Source organism: Callorhinus ursinus, unplaced genomic scaffold (genome assembly GCF_003265705.2).
Source record: "Callorhinus ursinus isolate GAN/ISIS: 27379988/994484 unplaced genomic scaffold, GSC_fseal_2.0 scaffold27, whole genome shotgun sequence".
Classification (NCBI taxonomy): Eukaryota; Metazoa; Chordata; class Mammalia; order Carnivora; family Otariidae; genus Callorhinus; species Callorhinus ursinus.
In genome coordinates, this window is record NW_027397089.1 from 14,727,317 (window position 1) to 14,746,305 (window position 18,989).

The following is an 18,989-nucleotide window of genomic DNA, read 5'->3' on the forward strand; positions in this document are numbered from 1 at the left end:
AAAAAAAAAAAAAACGCGTCCTGCCCCCAGGGCTTTGCCCGAAGGCTTCCCAGCCTAGAGCGGGAGTCAAAGGGAGCGTAATCCCTGCGCCCCAGATTGCTCTCTCTTTAGAACAACAGGAACACAGCAGCTGAGCTTTGTTTTTTTAGAGCTCTTGGATATCAGAGAGTTTTCAAAAATACATATATATATCACTTTAAAATAGAAAACTGTTTCATTAAAGCACACGGAAGGCTTTTCCTGTTTGTTTGTTTTGTGTGCCAGATATCAAAGGTTTGACTAGTTACCGTGGGCCCATGAAATATGAGTAGATTCAGACTTGATAAAACAAGTTTGCCTTTTCCTAGGCCCCTTAAATCATATCATGTTTTATAAAATAAAACCTTGACTTTTTCTCTTTTTTTTAAAGATTCGATTATTATCAATCTGGATTTCTACTTTCCCACATCTCCCATAAATTACAATGATTGCCCAACTTTATAGAGTCCTTGCGACGGTGCACATTTTAAAATCCCCAAAACAACTCTACGGATACTATGATAATTAATCCCCATTTTACAGATGCAAAAAATGAAGTTTAAAGAAACCGTAACTGGCCCAAGGTCACAGTAGTAAGTGACAAAACCTGGATTCAAACTAGCTCTAGTATTTAAAAAGTCTATTTGTAGAGCCACATTGCTGTACTTATTTTAAAAGTCTTGTTTCCTCTGTACCCCACCCCTTTTTTGTTCTTTAAGCAAGCAAAGGGCAGATTTCCATGCAACTGAAATCTCCCCTAACCCCACCTAGGAGTACTTGCCTCTTCTCTTTGTCTCTGGTCCTCTGCCACACTTGAAATTGCTTCTGCATCTTTACAGCAAGATGACTCATTCCAACAGGATACACAGTTCAATAATAATAGTACTACTTGATATTCCTATAACACCTTTTCTGACCAGTCTTGGATGCCTCCTGAAGCTTTATCTCATTTATCTTTCCAGTAGCTCAAAGAAGCAAACCATCTCGGGCGCCTGGGTGGCTCAGACGTTAAGCGTCTACCTTCGGCTCCGGTCATGATCCCAGGGTCCTGGGATCGAGCCCCACGTCTGGCTCCCTGCTGGGCGGGAAGCCTGCTTCTCCCTCTTCCACGCTCCCCCTGCTTGTGTTCCTGCTCTCGCTCGTTCTCTGTCAAATAAATAAATAAAATCTTTTAAAAAAAAAGAAAAGAAGCAGCAAACCATCTCTTTCAACATTTAAGGAATCTAAGGCACAGAAAGGGTAAATGACCTTGGCCAAAGCCTATCCAGCAACTCAGGTGGGGCCTGGATGAGAATGCAGTTTCATTGGACATTTTCTCTCATACTCTAATTCCCCAAGGCCATTCTGTCTTTACTGAAAAGAAGTCTGCAATTACTGCTATAATTTTCCTGTCCATCTGCATACACAAGGAAAAAAAATCAACACATCACTTTAATGTTTTCTCTTTTTGGTTCCTTTGCATTCTCCTCTTTCATTTTGCTACTTATTACTTCTTGACATCTTATCTCCTGCTCAGTCTCTGGAAAAAGTGCCATTTTTTTTTAAGTCAATGAATAACTAGCAGGAAATGTTCCACATTACCATCAGTGGTCACTGGTTATTACAGAGCAAGAAAATCAAGAGCTATTGGCATTTTATTGTGCTATCATTAGAAATTAAAAAATCGAAAGTGAATCTTTCTAATACCATAATAACTTTAGAAATCTACTGTTAGTCCAGCTACAGTATTTGACTTTTTGACTGGGTACTCTTAAGAATTATTTAGGCTGGCCATGTATTGTATGAGGATTCCTTTTAGCTGTGAATCTTTGATTTTATAAGATTCATTAGTGCAAGGCTTATTTCAAAAAGTGATAGAGATTCATTTAATAAAAATGTGTATCTTGGGATGCCTCCGTGGGTTGAGTGTCAGACTCTCGATTTTGGCTCAGGTCATGTTCTCCAGTTGGTGGGATCGAGCCCCACGGGCTGTGCTCAGTGGGGAGTCTGCTTGAGATTCTCTCCCTCTCCCTCTGCCCATCCCCCCCACCAAAACAAACAAACAAATAAATAAATAAATCTTTAAAACAAAATGTGTATCTGAAGAAATCACATTCGCAGTGTTTAAATGGTAAACTAAAATCTTAAGTACAATTCTATGTGTCCCCAAGTTTAGAAAAGCAGTAAATGACAAACTAAAAGATAGATGTACAAAATGGGGCATGCTTCTGATTTGAGGAAATAATAGCCCTCATGCCTTCAGGGAGCCAATAAAAGCAGCTTCATGCATTAGAATGTTGAGTTCTCTGGATAATGTTTACCCTTAATGAGTAAAATAGTATTTTTCTAAAAATTTTCCTAGAATGACCTTTGTCTGAAACTTTATTGCCTTATCCTGGTCTGTTTTGCCTTTTAGTTGTATGTACTTGTGTGTCTCCTTCACTGCAGGAGTCTGGGACTCATGTCTTCCCTATCACTGAATCCTTCCCAATCTTGACTCAGTACTCAAATGGTTATTGAATTTCATTTTCTTCCCAATGCCTCCACCTCCCAAAGGAGTTATTTCCCAATAACATATCCCTTTTTTATCACCCGGTACCTCTTTAGTAACTGACTCAGACCTAACCTCATATATAACCTCTGCTTTTTATTGCATTTTTTCCATATTTCTATATTATGAGACTATGTAATTTCTCATGTCATGATCTACTTTTTTGAGTAGTATTATCCTATGACTATTGCAGCTTCTCTGAAAAAAAAAGAAGAGGTTTCAGAAGTACTGAGCACTAAAAATAAATATCACTCCATTGATATGTAGAGGACAATCTTTGTCCTAAAGAGCTTCCAGTTCAAACAGAGAAATACACATGATGATAAGAACACCTCAAATGAAATTTTCTTAAAATATGTGAAAGGAAGAAGAACAAGGTGACATCTAGGAAAACAGCAAATCCATGTTCCCCCCTTTTTAATAAAAGGGAATGGAAAAAGCTTGGACTCTTGAGAGAGAAAAATTCTTTTACTATCAAGAAACATCTATTCATACATATTAGGGTTTATTAAAATCTACCAACAAAGTTTGTGACTTTGATTAGGTTGTCTCTCCAAATATATTTGCATTACCTTATATATTTTGTTACATTTTAGTTCACAAAATTAAAAAATATTGTAAACAGTTCCTTTAATGAGTCATCTGTAGAGTGTTCTAGATCATGAAAAGTTATAAGGAAGGGCAAAATAAAGGATCCAGTTAGCTTAGTGGAAATCTAGGCGGAAAGGAGGGCAATTGAGGGTCTAAGTCAGGGAAGAAAAATAATATTTGGAACTTGATTTATTAGGGATTTTTTCTTCAAAGATTTTAATTTTAATTTAATTTAATTTAATTAATTTTATTATTTTTTTTTAGAGAGAAAGAGAGAGAGAGCTGGGGTTGGGGGAAGAATCCTAAGCAGGCTCCATGGCCAGCATGGAGCCAGGCTTGGGGCTTGATCCCATGACTCTGAGATCATGACCTGAGCCAAAATCAAGAGTGGGACACTTAACTGACTAAGCCACCCAGGCACCCCAGGGATTTTTTTTTTCCATTAAGGCATAAATTGATAAGAGAGTTATGGATAAAATTATTTCGTTCATTCATTCAACAACCATATATAGGCTTCCTACTATATATGTTGCACCTGCCATTCTGCTTGGTCATAGCGATGAAAAGACTTGGCCTGCTTTGGGCAGCTTAGAAAGGGAGATGGAGATGTAAGTATTTAAGTACATTGTGGAAGCAGCATCTCTATCCTTGTCATAGAAATAAACATTCTGTAACAGTTGTTTTCCAAAGGGTGTCCTATGAAGCGCTCAAGACCTATCTCAAACTACAGTCTTTTAATGTTGATGTTTTGGAGAGCTCTTCAGTTATGAACAGGGATAACTGAGGGAAAAATGTAGCAGCACTCGTTACCCCTGCTGCTGCTGGCCGATCCCTCCACTACACGGTACTAGACTCAGTTGGCATCTGCCTGGAGGCTTGGAAAGAATCTTGAAAGGGAGTTCAAAAATGTCTTCAAGGAGCTTACATCTGAACCCTTGGACTTGCTCAGTTTAAACACCTCTTCCTCTACCCTAGTCAGCAAAGCTTCAATCATCTACTTCTCTCTCTGCTGTAAAAGAGAAAGACCAAAATTCAAATGGTGGAGAATTAAGAAAGGAAGTAGATTATAATGCAGGGGCAGGGGGGCAGCATAGAGTGAGTCAGCAGTCTGGCTGAATTTTACGCTTGGTTTTGCCATTAATTAGCTGTATGACTTTGAGCAAATCATTTAAACTCCACTCCTCTCAGACCTCTGAATCTTCAGCTGTAAAGTAAGAACATTGGTCTATTTAAGACATTACTTATGATTCCTTTTCCCTCTAAAGTCTTCTGCTTTCCTGGGTATTATGTAAGACTGATGAATCACTGACCTCTACCTCTGAAACTAATAACACATTGTATGTTAATTAATTGAATTTAAATAAAAAATAAAAATTAAAAAAAATAAAGTGGTCCGCTTTGATGGGGGGTGAGCACTCCAATAGCTGAAGGTGGGGATGTTTTGTCACAGCGCACAGACATGAGTAGGACACCTGCTACATAGAACTGCTTAGGATTTTCTGCCACTCAGATACTTTGTTAATAGAGAAGTTTGGAAGAGCAATTTACAAAGTTCTTTCACATGTAATATGGTATTTAACTTGTACAAAAGGCTCTGTAACATCGACATTATTAACACATTATAAACAAAAAATGGGTTCCATGAAGATACTATATAATACAGCCATTAACCAGGTCTTCGGATATTCGATTTCAAATTCTGTCCACAAAGTATTCCTGTTCTAGCCAAGCTTTGTTCACTGTGTCCTCTTCTTCCTCCCAGTTACTCTCCTACCTATTGTAGTTGGTGTCTGCTCTCACCACCTCACTGCACCTGCTGGTCCAGGTCACCAGTGTCCCCTTGCAGGCTGCCAAGTCTGGTGGGTGCTTTCAGTTCCAAGCTTTCATGACTTCTCTGCTGTATTCACATGTCACCACTTCTACTCCTTTGAGACTTTCCACTTTTGGCTTTCATGATACCACTTCTTTGAGGTTCTCCTGCTCTTGCTATAGATCATCCAGATCATACCAGAGAAGCTTATATTTAATTATTGATTCCTGAGCCTCTTTTCAGACCCATTCAACCTAAACCTCTGAGGATTAGACCAAGGAATCCACATTTAACAAGCACTTTGGTGATTTGTATGGTAATTTCTGAGAACAATGACCAGTATGAAAATAATTCCTAAAACTATGTTTCCAGCCTAGATCTCTCTCCTGAGTTCTAGACCATATACCAAATTTCTTTGTAGATATGTTCCTTCTGGGATATTCTTTCTGGATGTTCCTCAAGAATGTCAAACTCAACGTTCCAAAACAAGCCACTTTTCCTCCAAATATGCACCATCCCAATGTAGTCCCCTCCAAGTGAATGGTAGCAGCATCCAAACAAATAGCCACATCAGAAACTTCTGAATCATCCTCCCACAACCAGTTGGTTAGTAAATTCTATTAACTGTGCATTAAATATATCACAAAGTTATCTCTCTTCCTCATTTCCCGTATCCAGATATAAGCATTCACCACTACTACCAGAATGATCTTTTTAAAAATGCAAATCTGATTCTGTTCCTTTCTTGCATGAAATCCTCTCATGGCTCAAAAAACTTGGAGGATAAAATGCAAAGCCTGTTGCCTGGCATTGGAGGCCCTTCTTGGTCTGAGCCCTGCCCACCTGCATGCTAGCCATATGGAACGGCCTACTGTTCTCGGAACAAACCAGGTTCTTTCAAGTCTCCGTACATGCTACTCTCTCCCTAGAATGCCCTCTTCTCTGTTTACCTAACAAACTACTACTTGTGTTTAAATTCTTAGCTCAAAAATTAATTCCATTAAGAAACCATCCCTTATTCCTTTGGGGCAGTCTAGCTACTCCTTCCACCATACATGCTCCCATATCTTCTCTACTGAATTGTTATTATAATCTACATCTCCTTCCCCTCCCAAAACTCCATAAACAAAAACATTGTATTTATTCATCTTTATCACCTCGCTTTCAATAAATGTTAGTTACATGAATGAATAATAGTACTGACATTTACATAGTGCCCTATATTTCACTCCATATTTGATATTTATTTCTGTTTGTATTGCAGCAACTTGCCAGTGAGTCATGTTTCTATCCTTTCTTAGATTTAACATTCTCTTCAGCTTTTTATAGACTATCCCTTATAGAAGAGGAGAAACATGGCATGGGCCCAAGAGCAGCATAGCAGTATATGAAAATAGCTGCTTTCTATAGAGCTGTCTACCTGCCTTAGAAAATACTAAGATTTGTAGTTATACTGAGTAAGATATTGAAGGACAGGAGGGATTCAGCATTATATTTAACCTGGTCAAGGGATCTATGGGGCCATATTTTGAGGGAATTCTTCCTAGAAAAATATTGATGAAAATAACATGCAGTATTTATGAAATCAAATGCTATAGCTAGGTGAACTGGGGAAGAAACACATAGGCTAATACCATAATCACAATTATGTGTATGGCTGTAAGTGATAAAGGTTATCAGATGTCAAGCCCCAAGTCTAAGGAATAAATGAAAGGATGAAGGGTAATCCTTTCCTCCTTCACTATTGGTGTTTTACACAATGCACCAGTACTCTCTGAACAGACGATTTTTCTTTAATGTTTGAAGTCACTATTTGCTTAAAGCAGAAACTTTTTTTCCCACCTGATGATTCATGTCTTTTTAGGGAAAATCACGTACACACACACGTTATATGTCTACTTTTGCAACCACTTTTTCTCAGTTTCGAATTCCTCAGTTTCCAATTGTTTATTTCAGTTACATGTAGAGTTGGATAACCAGTAATCTGAATTGGAGTATCTGTAATTAATTGTAATATATCGTAATAGCTCAAATTAATGAAAATGTAATGTGAATGCAAATTTTTGTACTATCATAGGCACTGCCTTGTATATAGTTAGTATTCAACAAATGCTTAGTAATTGAACAGATCATAAAATAACAGTGTACAGTGCTAGGGGAAATACTGGAGGCTTTTTAGCAAAGCTTTTCTGTTTGGGATACATTTTTCTTAAAATCAAGCAGTTATAAACTCAGAGGTGTCTCATCAGTGGGATTTCTGATCCGAAGAACACGCATGTTTGACCTATGAAAATGAAAAAAAAAAGAGTTATGAACAATTACAATAGGAAATTAATAGGTTTACAAAGAAAAGGGCTAAAAAATAAATCACAGCTGCTTAAATTTCTCTCTTTTCACATGGTTGCATCTGGGTAACAGAGGGAAGAAGAGAGACTGAGCTGGAACACATTATGAAGAAAGCCTAGTTGTCCACTGGCAACCTACCCTGCTCCAACAGTGTGAAGATCGGAACCTAGGAAACAACATTGGTTAGAATCCTGTGTGTTACTCTATTTCCAATTGTGTCATTCTGAGCCCAACTTTACCATTTCTATAGAGGAGATAGAATTAGCTATTTATGTTTTTTACTAGACCACTTTTAAGGACTTTCTTTTGGCAATTTTGATAAAAGGGTAATTTTTAGATTTTTATAATTGTCATAACATTCATCATCGGCAAAATGCAATTAATTCTGTTTGTTGGCAATATTAAACATGCTCAGAAAATCAGATGCTATTCTAATTATTGATGAAAATAAAAAAATCACTTGTGTTCATAAGCAAAAAATTTGGTGCTAAATATTTTGATAGCTGGAGAAATTTTTCTTTTTATACTACTACACACTCTATGGTAACTAATCTTTATTACATTTCATTAGGGATCCTTTATCTGCAGTTCGTTTATTCATCCAGTTTAAGTACTAGACACTTTTCATGAATCTAGTGTATATGTCATATACTAGACTAGGGACAGTGGGGACACACAGAAATACAAATTGAAGTTTTGGCCTTCAAATTGTTACAGTCAAGTTGGGGTATAAAGGAGTGGGGAAAAGATAAACACACACATATATCGGCAATAGATGGTATGATAGATACTGCACAAGATAAAAGCTTTTAAAAAGGGCATCTATTCTGCATCCATGAGGAGAGGTGGTCAAGGAGGCCCTCCAGGAGAAAATGGTACCTGAGTTACTGTTGTTAATCAACACTATCTCTACAAGGACTTCTTGAAATTGGTGAATTGCACCGTAAGCTGATTCTGCCTTTCTTCCTCCCTCCTCCAGCTCTGATAAGGGCTTAGGTACAAGAGGTCCGAGGCCATGTGTGGCAGAAATTAATTGTTCACCCCAACATTTCTTCTTCTCTATTAGATTCCACCTCCCACCCCCCAATGATTTTTTTGCTGGATGTTTGGATGCTTGAAATAAAGATGTAGTTCTCAGGCACCCTTTTACCTGGATGTGAGCCCTTGGATTGGGTTTTGATGAATGGGATATAAACAGAGAAATGTATGGCAGATTATGGGAAATCTCCTTAAAAGATGGTTGGCAAATACTTGGTCCTGCTCTTTTCCCTCTTCCTCAACCTGCTGCTTGGAATGTGGATGAGTTGTAGCTCTTTGTTGGGTGAAGAAGACAAAGGACACCTAGGGATGCCAGAGCAGACAGCTGGATGTAGCCTGGGTCCCTAAGGATTATAGGCAGTAGAGCCAATGTAAATGCTCTGAACTTACAAGTGAAGGAGAAATCAAATTCTGTCTTGATTAAACTAATATTATTTTGTAGGGGAGGAAAGTCTTCTGTTACTCTCAGATGAACCTAATCTTATCTAATCTATCATGACTTTCTTATTTAACAGCACTTAGGACATGTTGGGTGTTCAAGATTTTTTTAAATGAATGAATGAATGAACGTACGAATCTCTAAACACATCAAAATTTCATACATAAAATTTGCCTCATGCCTCAGAAACTCCTGATTTTTCTCTTGGATGAACCAGATTTTCTCATTGCTTCCCTTATTATTTATTGAGAGTAAGGCAGACCCTTACAGAAGCTGCTTTAACTCACTCTGGCAATTAGATTATTAATTTCTTTGATATCTTAATTTGAACTACAATTGTCAAAAGTTAACTAGCCTTCCAAATATCCATACTACTTTATTCTCTTTATAGGCTACACATTGCCAGTACGTTATATTGCAAACAAAAAGCAAAACTGACAGAAAACTTGAACCAAAATAGGTACCTTTGCCAACTGTGCACTGATGGACATATGTTGTGTTGTATTTATGTTCTGCCTACCCACCTCTCAAGGAGAGGCTCAGAATACTAACCATGCCAGAATTTCATCAAAATTCTCCCAAAAACATGGTCTGCGGAAAAGTTCTACTTATCAGGGGCAAGACAAAGTTGTCAAGAAGATTTATGTCATATAGGTTGTTCTACATATAATGAAGTCTGAAGGGTAAACATTTTAGAAAACATAAAAAAAGAACTTACACATTGTTCCGGTCCACTACTTGGTAGTGCATTTTATTAAACATTTTGAGATGCAGCAAAGAGCACTAACTCAGAGATCTAAGCTTTGTGCAACTTTGATGCAGGTTATTTTCACTTTCCATCTCTCTGTAAAATGGTGGAACTTTTACCCAGCACATTCCGTTATGTGTGTTGAAACAGATAACATCTTGAAATAGCTTGAACTGCTCAGATATAAATGTTTTAAAATAAAGATGGCGTTTTCCTAGCGTAGAGAAGAAAGAAAGGTAATTTAAATTAGTAGTAATTTACATGCTGTTCCCATCTCTGGGCAGCTTGCTGTGATTTTTCCTCTGTAGCCCATCATTTATTTTCAAAATGATTATTCAAAAATAAAACTGGAGCAGCAGTTGCTTCCTTCTGAGATAGTTGTATATGAGAATTGTCGTTTATGAAATTATACTTAATTTGGAAATGGAGATCAGGTGTTTTTAAAAACAGATAAAGGATGGGGTGCCTGGGTGGCTCAGTCGTTAAGCGTCTGCCTTCGGCTCAGGTCATGATCCCAGGGTCTTGGGATTGAGCCCCGCATCGGGCTCCCTGCTCAGCGGGAAGCCTGCTTCTCTCTCTTCTACTCACCCTGTTTATGTTCCCTCTCTCTGTGTGTCTCTCTCTGTCAAATAAATAAATAAAATCTTAAAAAAAAAGATGAAAGAAGGAAGGAAGGAAGGGAGGAAAGAAGACAGGAAGACAGGAAGAAAGAAAGAGAAAGGAACCACACTATCCAAGATTCTGATTATCTATCAGTTAATGCTTAGGAGCTCAAATTGATTTTTCGAATTCTTTCTTTCTTCTTTTTTTTTTTTTTCTGCTCAATACCTTCATTATAGAAAATTGTGTAAGAATTTATCATCAGAAGTAACTTTCTTGGGGCACCTGAATGACTCAGTCGGTAGAGCATGTGACTCTTGATCTCGGGGTCATGAATTTGAGCCCTATGTTGAGGGTAGAGATTACTTAAAAAAAAAAAAGGTAACTTTCTCTTTTCCTATCCCTTCGCACTTAAAGATTAATGGTTGCAATGCTGCAAGAGTAAATATAATCCCGCGCAATGTGGAATCAGAAGGGCAAGGACGAAGAAGGCCACTGATGGAGATGGGTTGGAGAAAAAAGCCAAGTGATTCACAGAAGGAAGGACCTTCATCAAGCAATACCAATGGATCTCAAAATGTTCTCGGGTATTTGTGTATCTAAATAGTAGCCTCCTGTGTTGTATTCAGGAAAAACTCATCGAACCAGAATTGCCATGACTTGAATGGGCTTCATTTTCTTGATCTTGTTTTACAGATGAGGAAGAAAAGGCAGGACCAGCTACATCATCTGTGGGGCCCACAGAAAATGAATATGTTGGGCTTTTTGTTAAAAAATTATTAGGCATTTCAAGATGGCGGCATAAGCCAACCATAGGATACCACTGAGGGCAGAGGCCTGTGGGACTACACAGGTTGCATGCCCTTGAAGCCAGTCCCAAGAAGAGGTCACCCAGGTTAAATTATTGGCTGAAGGTGATGAAACTGGTTAGGAGTGGAACTAATCTCCTGATTCCTTGTTTAGTTTTTCTTTTTTTTCTCTACATTTTATTATTTTTCCATATTCACTTCATGTTTAGCTTCGAATAGTATATACTTATTCATTTTTTCTTTAATAAGTATTTCTTGAACACAGACTGTGCTACAGGCACTATATTAAGCATTGAAGAAACAATTATTAGACAACTCATTTCCGTAAGTACTACTTAACAATGGGTACAGAAAAAGGACATCAGGAAACAAAATCCATTTCTACAGTGATTGTGGGGGAAGGTGGAACTCTCAGATACTACTAGTGAGAGTTAAATAGGTGTTAATTTTTTAGAGGGCAATTTGGCAGTAATTAACTTTTTGTAATTAGTTTTTCTCTGTATTTAGTTGTATTTTCCAATATTTCCTTTTTTTATTGAGATATAATTGACATATAACGTATATTGTTTTCAAGTCACTCTTTCTTTATTGAGCATATTTTATTTTCATAATGAAACAAAATTTTAAGTACTATCCATATTAAACTTTGGAATTCTGTTATCTTAAATATCTAGAAAAGAAGGGCAGCAATTCTACATTTTACCATTGGAAAAAATTAACGATTAAATTCACATATAAAAGTTCATGATAAACTAAGTTAAATGTCCATCATAAACTTGGGTGAATTGAGACATTCCCCTTGTATTTGAAAGAATTCTTCCAGGTCCTATAACCTAATCTCCCAACAATAGAAATTGACTTTGTTATCCCTGAAAGATCTAAACTTAATGAATTTAGAGGTAGAATGTTTTTATTCATGAAATATTGGACATACCTAAGTTACAATGAAGAGAAGCCAATTTGGAATCAGAACACCAATATTCTGTAACCGCACTTGAGTATTTAGGTAGAATTGTGCGTGGTAAAAAAAGGAACTGGTGTGTTCTTGAAACTGTTCCTGAAACCTGAACTGGTGTGCTCTCTAAAAATCCATCCAAATTGAGTAGTTGACTTTTGGCCCCTATACTCTTTATTTAGTTTGTGTTTAGTGTCACCATTCACCCTCTGTTTTTAAATGTATGTATAAGAAAATTAGGAGTACTTCACCCAGAGCACTCTCATAGCGGCTGATCTGCCAGATTCTAGTCATAAAAATACCTAGGACAAGGGCTTCATTTAGAACCTCACTTGACAACTTATTTTTTTTTAAGATTTTATTTATTTATTTGACAGAGAGAGAGACAGCGAGAGAGGGAACACAAGCAGGGAGAGTGGGAGAGGGAGAAGCAGGCTTCCCGCCGAGCAGGGAGCCCGATGCAGGGCTCGATCCCAGGACCCTGGGATCATGACCTGAGCCGAAGGCAGACGCTCAACGAACTGAGCCACCCAGGCGCCCCGACAACTTATTTTTGTATTTATGTTATTATGGGTAAAAATTTGTTTTTATAATCATTACATTTTGTAAAGTGAAGAGGCTACTTTTGACGACTTAATATGAAATTATAGAAACCAGAACACACACAAATAATGGTCTGGTGCCATTTTTAAATCCCAATTTTGTAAGAAAAAAGAATATGTAGAGAAAAATGTGTAGAGGATTATAAGAAAATGTTAGTAGTAATTATCTCTGGGGAAAAGCTTCTGATAAAATTTCAGAATAACAAAACGATTTCTAAGAGAACAATTCCTTTAGAGTAATACTGAATGCAACACACTATTGAAAGGAATTGGACACATCATGGGTGTGCTGCCTGAAAGAGGCTATTGCAGTGAGCCTGAGCATTCCTTAACTCAAAAATCCCATTTTGTTTTGTTTTTGGTTTTGTTTTTTGCCTGTAAATACAGGCAAACACCTAAATACAGTAGTGGATCTCAACATTTTTTTTTTTAATTTCAAAAAATGTCATTGATAATTGTTTTCAGTTATTTAGTGTCCACTTTGACTGGGATATAAATATATATATATACACATATGTATATGTATATCTACTTTGATTCCTAGTAGCTGTCCTCACCCTGCACCCCAGATTTCCAAGACAAATGGTTTAGGAATTACTGTTCTATATCTTTCAGCATTTGATACATAAAGTTGGTTTAGTACACTGTGTAATGACAAAGATGGTGGTAAAATTACTTTTCCTTAAAAATGACAGCTACCAAAGCAACCACAAAAACCTAGGTTTTATTGCTTGGAACATAATTTCTTTTCTAGAAAATATTTCAAAAATATTTGTCCACTGCTGGTCTTCTGTGAACTCTTTGAAACCCACAACAATTCCTATAGCATTCTTTATAACCATCAACTTGACCAACTTTGTTACAATGCAGTCAGATTGAATTTATAAGTTAAGAATTATATCTACATTAGTTTCCTCTTTCCTCAGTTTTCCGGGCACCTGCCAAAACACAAAACAGCTACTGGAAGTCTCTTCTTAGCATCGTGGTGTCTTTCCTCTCCTCTCTCCGCTTCCTAGCATTCAGACCCCATGATCCTTTCTGGGCTCTGGGCAGTTCTACTTTTTCTCCCACACACCTCTTTGCTAGCACTTCTTCAGCACCCATCTAATCCTAAGAGCTACTGGGGATTTTTGCCACATTCCTCTTTTTAAAAAAATTTTATTTATTTATTTGACACAGAGAGAGAGAGAGAGAGAGGGAACACAAGAAGGGGGAGAGGGAGAGGGAGAAGCTGGCTCCCTGATGAGCAGAGAGCCCAATGTGGGGCTTGATCCCAGGACTCTGGGATCATGACTTGAGCCAAAGGCAGACGCTTAACGATTAAGCCACCCAGGTGCCCCTGCCACATCCCTCTTTTAAAAACAAGGGTCTAGAGAATAGAGAAGAAAAGAAATTTGCTTATTTTGCAGAGGTTGCTGATCATAGCATACCCATTAAAAATAATGTTACTTTGCAACTTAAAAGAATTAACTCAAGGAGAAAATTTTCAAGGGCAAATAATGCTTGTAGAATGGGGCAAAGGTGGTAAGTAGAAAAAGTCCTATTGAGGGATGAAATCTATCCAGTCACACAAAAAGCCTCCAAAACCTTGTGTTTATTTCACATCTCATTGTTAAAAGATTTGTAGAATTGAGGGACGTTGGTACGATTTTTAACAAACAAATGGCCTATGTGACGATGTTAACTAATGAAATAAGTAAAGATTATAACAATAATTAAAAGAAAGAAAATGAAACATTGAAGATATAAATATTCAACGAAATGACTCATTTTGCCTTATCCTTGGGTAGGTAAGAATAAAGGAACTGTCATCCAAAGGGAAAAGAAGGAGGGGGCATCAAGGACACTGGGTAGCATGCCACCTTGAGAAAGTGACACTGGAGAAAGATTTTGCATTGATCCATGGTTGAAGCTGGGAGGAAGGGGAGCAATCGGGACAAATATATTTTTACTGTCTTTGTTATTTTTCGGTTGTAATGCTATGTGATTATAGCAATTTCCTCCTACCACATCCCAAGAATGTTCTTTAGCCCTAAATATTGTGGAGAAATTGTTTTTCTTATAAAATGATGATTAACTAAACTTCCTGCTAAATTTTACACACTCTTAGTATGAGTTATAGCATAGAATAGCAAAATTCAGACTTTATTAACTTAGCAATTAAGACAAATATTCAGTCACATAAAAAGTAAAAACACTGGTTCCTCAAAAAGTTAAACATAGAACTACCATACAATCTAGCAATTCTACTTCTAGGTATATAACCAAAAGAACTGAAAGCGGGGACTCTAACAGATACTTGTATACCAATGTTCTTGGCAGGATTATTCACAATCGCCAAAAGGTGGAAATAACCCAAATCCATCCAACAGATGAATGGACTTAAAAAATGTGCTGTATACATACAATGGAATACTGTTCAGCCTAAAAAAGAACGAAATTCTGATTCATGCTACAACACAGGTGAGCCCTGACAACAATGCTAAGTGAAATAAGCCACACACAAGAGAACAAATATTGTATGATCCCATTTATATAAGGTACCTAGAATAGGCAAATTCACAGAGACAGAAAGTATATTAGAGGTTACCAGGGGCTGGAGGAAGAAGGGAATGCAGAGTTATTGTTTAATAAGTACAGCATTTCTGTTTGGGATGATGAAAAAATTTTGGAAACATATAGGGCTGATGACTGTACAACCTGGAAAATATACTTAATGCCTCTGAATTGCACACTTAAAAATGGTTAAAATAGTAAATTTTATGTTCTGTATATTCTACCAGAATAAAAAAAAATATAGTAGTAAGTAAAATAAAAACACTGACCATATTTACCACCATGGAAATTTTGAAAAATGTCATAACCTTATACCAGAAATGACTCGTTTTCAAATGTGCATTATATTTAATCTTTCAAAGCAAATAATTCAATTTTAGCTTTAAGTATTTTTCAAACTTTGAGATTATTTTGTTCTTCAAATTTCTCAGCAATCAGGGTCAGACTACTGAACATTATGAAGGGGAAAAATGTGCCATGCTATTAGCTAAACAAAGCTAAACAGAGTCCTTAATAAGCTAATATTTGGTTAAAAAAAGGGGGGGGTACGCCTGGGTGGCTCAGTCATTAAGCAGCTGCCTTCGGTTCAGATCATAGTCCCAGGGTCCTGGGATCAAGCCCTGCATCGGGCTCCCTGCTCAGTGGGAAGCCTGCTTCTCCCTCTCCCACTGCCCCTGCTCGTGTTCCCTCTCTCGCTGTCTCTCTCTCTCTCTCTGTCAAATAAATAAAATTAAAAAAAACCCCAAAAACAAAAAAACAAAACCCAAAAGCAAAAAAACTCCATTATAGAGTTTGCTGCCTTTTTCAAATGTGAGTGATTACACACATTTCAGCTTCTCCCTGACCCAGTGTTCCTTGAGACACAGTTTGGGGAATGCTGCCAACATGTCACCTGTATGTTATAACTTCCGGATTGGCCCCCACAATTGATTGATTCACTTATTGCCTTGTCATGCTTTCATTATTTTATTCTTTTATTTGTGGACCAATGTAACACATTTATTGTGTACCAATATTTTTTTTTTTTTTAAAGATTTTATTTATTTGACAGAGAGAGAGAGACAGAGAGAGCAGGAACACAAGCAGGGGGAGCGGGAGAGGGAGAAGCAGGCTTCCCGCCGAGCAGGGAGCCCGATGCGGGGCTCGATCCCAGGACCCTGGGATCCTGACCTGAGCTGAAGGCAGACGCTTAACGACTGAGCCACCCAGGCGCCCCTATTGGGTACCAATATTGTCCCAATCAGTATGCTAAATGCCATTTATTCAGTGTCCTTGGTGAACTTCCTATGTCTAGGTATGAATAATCTGAAGTACCCTCTGTTTAGCATTCACAATTATCCCTGATCTCTATCCAATCAAAGACTTGCCCAGTTTCATGTAGATCCATCTCACTTTATTATATGAAAGAGATGGAAGAAGAAGAGCTTCTCAATTGGGATTGGTCGAGGTCTAGGATGTGGAATGAGGATCTTCACCTATGTCCCAAGAACCTTTCTTCCTTTGCCCTCAGATGATGGGGATTGCTTTCTCTTTCAGCCCCACAGGTTCACACCATAGGACCATCTCTATTTTCACATTTCTATTTTTCATTTAAGTGGATCTGGATTTTCCAGGTCAGAAACCTGGGGTGCACTGTTCTTTGGGACTCCTCGGCCTTTGCGATCTTGTTTTCTCAGGGGAAGAATCTCCTTGGAACCACATGCCAGGGACTTATTCATTTATTCACCAAAATATATACTGAGTATCCTCTAGTACCTGTATTTGGCTAGGTCCTATGGATAACAACAACAACAAAAAAAGTTCCTTGACTAGAAAATTAGACATATACAAATCTAACAAAAATGCAATGGGATAAGTGAGGCACTATTAACAACAGCTGAGTTATAGCAATTCCAAATATCTATGAAATATACATTATGTGTCTAACATTGCTCCAAGTGCTTTACGTGCATTAACTTGCTATGTATCCAATAACAAACTTATGAGGTAGTTACTCCTATTACCCCCATCTTATAGATAAAGGAACAGGTCCACCGTTAACACAACTAATAAATGGCAGATCTGAGATTTGAACACAGGCAATTTGACTTCAGAGTTGGTACTATTAATCACTGTTCTACGACGCTTCTTTGGTGTTAGTATAAAGAGGCCTCTGCTGTGAAAATCACAATGGAAGTACTACCTGAGCTGAATCTTGAAGGATAAGTCACATTTCATTCAGCACCAGGTAGATGTGTGTATGTGCTGAGGTGGGCAGAGAAGGCCAAGGAGAAGGGAGTGTTGCATATACAGTCGTATCTATTAAGTTGTGCACAGGGGCGCCTGGGTGGCTCAGTTATTAAGTGTCTGCTTTCAGCTCAGGTCATGATCCCAGGATCCTGGAATCAAGCCCCACATCGGGCTCCCTGCTTAGCAGGACGCCTGCTTCTCCCTCTCCCACTCCCCCTGCTTATGTTCCCTCTCTCGCTGTCTCCCTCTGTCAAATAAATAAATAAAATCTTAAAAAAAAAAAAAAAAAAAGGAATGCCCAGCTAAGGAAGTGGGGGGAGGGACTGAAATCTATACCCACTCTGCTCACTGAGCTGGGCACCTGAAGAGGGGACAATTGTGCATGAAGCTATTGTATATTGTCCTTTCCGTTTGGTTTCGAGGAGTTTTGTGGGATACATCAACTATAGATTAAAATTTAAACTAAGAAGCTTGATTGTCAAGACTCTGTGCTTGTTTTTTGATTCTTGTCTCCTAATTCCAGCCCTTCAGATACGAAGTGTCATCAGCACTGCCTTCCTGTCCTGACTGGTCCTGTCTGGCCTTCAAATTACTCCCGTTCCAAAAGTAATTCTTCCTTCTCTCCAGCCGTAAGAACATTTCCACGTTTTAAACTATATCTAGAAACTGATTGGTTCTTTCATAGTTCACACGAAGGTATGAAAGACTGATAATCTGCCCCAAAACTCTAAAAAGAGATCGCTTACTAACAGAAAGAACATGCAATTCATGGAGTTTCAGGTTGGGGCGAGGGGCAGATGTTTTTGGATAGAGGGAAAAATTTGATAACTTGTGGGTAAAATTAAGAGGTCTCTATCCACCTGTGTTTTGTTTAGGTTCAAGAATCTTATAGTAGTGTTTACTTTTGCCTGACCTCTCCATGCAATGGACCCTAGAAATATACTACCAAGTGCATATTTTAGATCATTTCTTGTCCTTCCTTTAGGACCCTGGTCAACTCTGTTTCTTTGTTCTTTTGGGAGGTGGGCTGTTGCTCAGCTAACGACTGCCCCTTGCCCCAGATCCACCCCAGAAAATGTCATCTCCAGCCCTAACCCCAATCCCAGCTTGGATAGACTGAGCCAGACCAAGATGATTTTTTCTGAACATTCAGCATGATGATTTGTCTCCAATCCAGTAACTAATATTGTTTAATATAATCTCCATATTCTGTAGGGGTGTCACTCACAGAGAGCCCAGAAATGTCCTGTTGGCTTCCCTCTTCTTAAGGTCTTTTTTAAAAATGAAAATAATCCAGGTGTGAATCACATGTTTGACTAATTTACACTCAAGTGCAGGTGATTTTTTTTATGGCCTTTTTCCTTCAGGAGGCACTTTGGCAGGGAGATTAGAGAAGGGACGGGGGAGGATATGGGAAGAGAAAGAGAAGAGAGGGAATGAGCATAATCAAAACTAAAGACTTAATTTAGCCATTTCACAGGTTTTACTTTGGGGACGACATTTTAGAGTCGTATCTGGAAGAAGTGAATTAAATGAGTTTATGCTTCAACTGCTATGTACAAGGAAACCAAGGTTTCCAAATATAGAATTTTTTAAAACAAGTGTTTATATTCATGGTATTTATTACCATGAGAGGCAAATTTTCCTACTCTTGATAATAAAAAACAAGTTTTCCATTCACATATCTCATGGACTCTTGAATTCTTTAAGGTTTATGA